Below are 6,510 nucleotides of genomic sequence, written 5' to 3' on the forward strand. Positions count from 1 at the left end.
CACAAGGCATTACTCTGTTTCACCTGCTCCAGCAACTCCAGGGTCTGGTATCTCTTTTGCCTTACTCTTTGCCAGTGTGTCCATGGTTTTCCACTTCTGCCAGACATATGAAACTTTTCAGAGCTTCTCAGCTGAGGAAAAAGCAGGTTCATTCACAGTTTTGATGACCCAACAGCAGAACCAGTGAGGAACTACGTAGCTACCAATTCACAAACCTGTAAGCTACAGCACTGGAGCAACAGCAGAAAATCAAAGTTGTTTTATATATATCCATCAAAACTGTAAGAACTGAAATTACCTTACAATTATACTGAAAAGGAGGTGAGGCTATTTATCTAGGAAAGCCACCTACATGTTGCAAAGGGGTCATAGGTTTGTGCTGCTTCAGATTTTGCTTGGATGAATAACTTTCTTGTGCTTTGCAGGCTTGTGTTTTTTTTAAGTGGGCTTGGCCCCTCTAATCTTAAAGTGGCTTCTTCAAATTACTCAAAAGCAACATCCATTTTTAAGAAGAGTTTTGGGTTTCCCTTATACCATTCTGCTTCTTGCCAAGGATTAGCATCATGGTTTTACTTATTATTTACTTGCAAATTTATTGGTGGAGTGGTAAGTGGTAAGAATAGTTTTCCTAGAAGAAGAAACCAAATGCTTTTAGGGATTTATTTCCTATTCCAGATGATCCCTTTGTGATGTCTCCTCTCTGGCCATGCACAGGCGTGTGCACGCCCGTGTGCAAATGCTCTTCAACTCCCTTAAGTACCTTCAGAGAAAACGAATTCCACCAAGGTATGGCATTCATGGAAATAACATGTCTGCCTGTTGGCTGAACTGTGACCACAGTGGGGTGCATGATATTGGGCAGCCCACCTGCACGCCTGGGTTCTGCTTCTAGTGAACAAAACTATGAACAAGATATTCCCATTGTGCTTTTCAGAGCCGTGGAGTGGCCAGTGGTCCCATACCCGTGTAGGGCAGTGGAGGGAATGCGGCCTGGGCTATGGACACTAGCCTATGGACAGAGCCCCAGGGGCCCATGGCCATGGCGGCCTCAGCGGGAACCATTCCCTGGAAACGAGTGAGGGACTCGGCGTTGCCTGGCAACCAGGGCTCGGGACATGAGGTGCCTCCAGAGAGTTCGGAACATGGCAGGGGTGTGGGGGGCCCCAACAGGGCAAGGAGCAGGAGCAAGGATGGGCTGAGGTGGAAGGGGCACGGCCAGTGTCTGAAGGAAGGTGCTGGGGTGCTGGGCCTGCATTGGCCCAGTGCTGTGGGATCTGGCTCTGGCCATCCCTGGGGATGGCTCCTGGCATGCACAGCTGGCCCTTCCTATCTGCTCTGTGACCCCCTCTCCAGTCCACACACAGGGCAAGCTGAGAGACTGCTGGGGTGTGAAAGGGCATTACAGACCATCCCTGCCCCAATTCTGGTTCTATGGTGGAGACCGAGATCAGAAGCACCCATTGGAGAGTATCACTCTCAGGCAGTAGAGTTGCTCTCTAAAGTCTGGTCATTGTGGTTGTACTTTCATCAGTAGCATTAGTAATGCAGGTAGGTAAAGTACAGTTCCCTAAATCAGAATGTGTTTACAGAGACTTGCTGAGATCTAGACTTTGCATCCCAACAAAAGAGGTCACAAAGTGAGAGAGGTCCAGAGGAAACTAACAGAGAAAGCAAGATGTTTGCATAACAACATGCAAACATTTTTGGTTTTCTGTTCTAGATGTTCTGAAAATTCATGACCTGCTCATGCCAAATGAGTAGAGTGGCTAAGACAAAAAATATGTAATACAAGGGTAAATATTTATGCATGCATGTGATGTGTCCCCAGCCAAACTGGGACACCCCAATTACAGTTTTATGCAAGGTTCTCTAATCACTAACACAACACTACTAATTGCTAATCATAGTAAAAGTCTGCAAAGCAACTATACTTCTGCAGCATTGTGGCTTCTTGCCTGTTGAGTCACACATCAGTTTGGTACAGTTACTTACATGTAAGTAGGCTGAGTGAGTTGGGGATGTTCATCTGGAGAAGAAAAAGCTCCAGAAAGACCATATTGCAGCCTTCCAGTACCTAAAGGGGGCCTATAGGAAAGATGTTGTGATAGAACAAAGTGTAATGGTTTCAAACTGAAGGAAGGTTAATTGACATTAGATATAAGGAATCCGCTTTTTACAGTGAGAGTAGAACAGGTTGCCCAGAGAGGTGGTAGGTGTCTTGTCCTTGGAAACATTCAAGGTCAGGTTGGATGGGGCCCTGAGAAGACTGATCAATTTGAAAGTGTCTTTGGTAATTGCAGCAGGTTGAACTAGATGGCCTTTAAAAGTCCCTACCAACAAAAACCATTCTGTGACCCAAAGATAAATAAAAAAGTATCCACTTTGGATATTCTTGAGTTTTGTTCCACTCCAGGCATTAATCTCGTGTCTCTTGCATCCACAAGAGAAACCAGTTCTGAGCTTTTTCTTCTTACTATCAAACTCTGCAATGGAAAATAATTTTTTAATTGTTGTGTTAAAATCCCTACATGTCAAGCTGAATTTCTGGTACTAGACCTATTCTACAGGACTTCTGTTTAGCATTTTAGAATTGCCATTTTAGTATCAACTTTCCTGCTGTCTGTGAAGTGGGTACATTAAGGAGCAGCTGATGAGGAGCCAGTCTAGAAGCAAGTAAGTAGGCAGATTCACTGCCACAGTCTAAAAGTAAATTTGTGAAGTCCCAGAAGTAGTGGTCCCTCACTCCCCAGTTCCTGTACTGCAAAAAACCACTAACTACGCCAAGTTCTTCAGCCACCAGGATTCTACTGGAAGTGCAAATCACTGTGACTACAGGTTCTTTTTATAATTCATGAGCACACTTTGTAGCATTTCTGAAGTGTAGAATTTTTTTTCTGGTTCCTAGTTAATGTGATAAAATGCCCAGCCTTTCTGTCTCCCTCTTTATTACTGTCACCAGCACACATTGGTCAAATTATGGTCTTCTGTATTAGAAAAAATGTATGCTCTTCTTTATCAGATAAATGGAAGAGAGTAATTCCATCCGTAAAGAGACCTTACTTTACACTCACCTTGAATTTAAATTGAAAACATGTTTAATATCAAGCACAGAACAGTAATACTTTTATAGTCAACTGTGCTATTGAAAGCACTATATTTTATTTCATGTATCCAACTATTGCATGTACCCTCGTTTGCTATTTAGCAATGCTAAACAATTACATATGAAGGTGAGGGTTTCCTCTGCCCCACGCTTTACCATGTGTATTGATATATTGATTTGTTATATACAATTCTGAATTTGTAAATGATGCCATAAATGTTGGAGCAGTGAGGCCCCAAAACCCATAAACAGGGTAATGAGAAAGCAGGACTGTAGAGCTTTACACCTTTTGTTATCTGACATTTGCACAAACAATAAAACATTTTAGGAATAAACAGGCTATGGTTCCCTGACTCAGGAAGCTTCAGGCTGACTCAAATTCTTCTTGTCTCATTTTCCATCACCCACAGCTCACACACTGCTGGTGCAGTGTGCTGCCTCCCCTCACTTCGGCACCCAAGATCAGATCACTCATGCCTGTCTGCCATGTGGTGAATCAGGAGTGACAGAGCCATTATTCCATGAGGAGTAATGCCAAGCCATGTCCATAATACACATCTCTCAGTGTGCTCTTCTTCCCAAAAGCAGATTCCCTGGCTGCAGCCTGGGATGTAACTTGTCCTTTCCCTACTGAGGGGAACTTGGCACAGGACAAAATGTAGATCTTCTTTGAACTTGAGGTTTATTGCAGCTGGACTTCAGAAGCTGAGATGCCAATGCTGGAGGAAAAGAGTCAGCTGCTGGAGGTTTCAACTAAAGCTGCCATACTGTGCACTAAGAAACTCAGCAATGATGCCCTAGTTTCTGAGCATCCTAGGCTGGGTTGCTCTACTTAAAGAATTAAAAGCTGGTTTTACTGTTCAGCTGCAAAATAAATAGGTGATTTCTCAGGGACATATAACTGAAGTAACTGCCTTTCATTCATGTGAAAAGCAACAGTCATCCTTGTTTATATTAACTCATAATGTCATTGTATGTTTTGTAAATGCAAGGTTTTGTGGCCAAACACCACTGTAGGGATCCTTTTATTCTCTATTTCTGTCTCAAGATGCAATGTGATTTGCATGCATCTACAGTAAAATAAGATATGGAAATAATAAATACTAGAATTATATTAATTAAAAGGAAGACACAAAGGACAAAACATCCTATTACAGTATCTTACAAAGATCTATTAAAACAAATTTTGGATTTATTGTAAAACCCTTCAGAAAAATATACATGTAGGATTTAATAATTTTCAATTCTGCATTGAAGAAAATGGCTAATTTTCCATAGTTTTTTTTCTGCTGGATAGGTTTCGTGGTCATGAATTTTTCAGTTGCTGGATTCTTCTTTTTAATTATAAAAAAATGGGAAAGGTGTTTGTGTGGGAGAGAAAGAGGAAACCTTCATAAAATTTAATAATTTTCAAGCTCTTTTATGCAATGGTTGAACTTAAATGTTCTATTGTTGGAATCATTAAAAATATTTAAATTTTTACAGTGCACTAATACTTTTCACTATGGAGCATAAGGATTAAGACAGATACAAAGGACAAAAAAGACAAATGTAGAGCAAAACAGTAGCTGATATTTTTGCTTCCATGACTTCTGTCTTGGTTTTTCAGTTTCAGGGTGTGCCTTTATAGATATGTCTCTCTGCTTTATATGGCAGGGAGAAAAAAGGAAGGGCTTGGTTGCAGGCAAAACAAAGAGAATGAAAGGCTGTGAAGGACCATTGGAGACAGGAAGTGCAATGCTGATGAAAGAAGGAAGTGAGAGCCATAAGGGAAGCAGTCCATCAGACGGGGTCAGGAGAGTTAAGAACAGAGAGTACTATGCAATGACATCATCACTGCACCCACTGAAATTATTTCTGCGTCTCCCAAGCCCAAACTCTGGTGGAGTCCTTACAAGATAATGCTAACCCTTCCCCTTAGCTCATATAAACACTGAGTGGTGGTGGCTAAGAAAATGACGGCATGGAAACTACGGCACTGAATGATGACGTATGAAATTATGATTTTTCTCCTACAGCAAAGCTGAATGAACTACGGCTGAGAATAGAATGCAGATAAGAAGGACCTATTTGCCAATGTCCTTGGAACTCTACTTCTGCATATTCTGTAATTAAAGTAGAAATGTGTAGTTAAGCAAGTCAAGATACACATTTACCAATTCAGGATGCCTTTGCAATGTCATCTCTGTTGTGAAATCCCACTGTTCACAACAGCTCAGTTCTAACAACAATGTTCCCCTAACTTCCTCTCTTGAGAGGCACGAAAGCTAATGCAGCCTTCACACTGCATACACTCCTGCATTACATGATTGCTTCTGTAAGCAGAAGGTTATATATTCAAATCCTTTCATGGCTGCATGCCTGCACTGGAGTATTACAGAGTAGTATTAAATACTACTTAGAATAAGATTCTCATGAGTGACTTCTGAAGAGAATTACTTTGTAAGCTACCAAGCCTGGTCAGTCAATTAACTACTAACCCTGTGTACTACTGTGCTCACCTTACCTGAATGCAGTAAACTTGGGTTAATATACCTATGAAAACATGTCTCTGAAGTATCCAAACCAAGCAAGGCTTAGCCATATTTATTACCATTACCTCACCATATATATATATATATATGTATATATTCATCCATGAACAGACTTGTATGTTCCTAATTGGACCTTCAGCAGGTGTCTCACATAGGTAATAATTATTTAATGGGTGGTTCTGTTTTATTATGGCATGCCAAAATATGTAATGTTATTGGTATGACCATCATAGACAGCTGAGGAATGTTACAACAAATGTGTAACAAATCATTTCTGCCACAGACCAATGATCACAGGACTTCATTTCTAATGTAGGAAAACTCTGATTCTGTAACAGAAGCATGAATGAAGTGGCATGGTAGTGGACATTAATTCAATTTTTCCCTTTTAAAAAATAATTCAAGATCTCTTTAAATCAAAGTTTTTAAAATTAAAAGCATGGAGGGAAAAAATCTAGTATTTTAACTGAAGCAAATGGGTTTTCCTTGGCAGTTTTCCATATAAGCATGCTAGCACATGGGAATTGATTCACTTGAAACCCAACATAAGGTCCTTAAAAATGAACCTCTCTCTCTTATAAATATCCAGTGTCAAGAGGCAGAGAGGAGACAATGTGGAATGCTAACACCAATTGCATCCTGTGTCCTGGTTCCAACCAGGACAGGGTTAAATTTTGCAATAGAGGGGAGGGGGTGCAGCCAGGACCTGGCAGTTGTTCCTTACCACCTCAGCCATTGCTGGGGGCAGGGAGAGGGGAGAAACTTGCTTGCTTCCAGGGGAGAAGGGGCTCCTGCTGGTTGGGCAAGCGTGGTGGACGGAGCAGTGGGATAACGCTGATTCTGAGTAGAAGGAATGGTCAGCATGGCTGTGGT

Source organism: Melospiza georgiana, chromosome 4 (assembly GCF_028018845.1).
Source record: "Melospiza georgiana isolate bMelGeo1 chromosome 4, bMelGeo1.pri, whole genome shotgun sequence".
Lineage (NCBI taxonomy): Eukaryota > Metazoa > Chordata > Aves > Passeriformes > Passerellidae > Melospiza > Melospiza georgiana.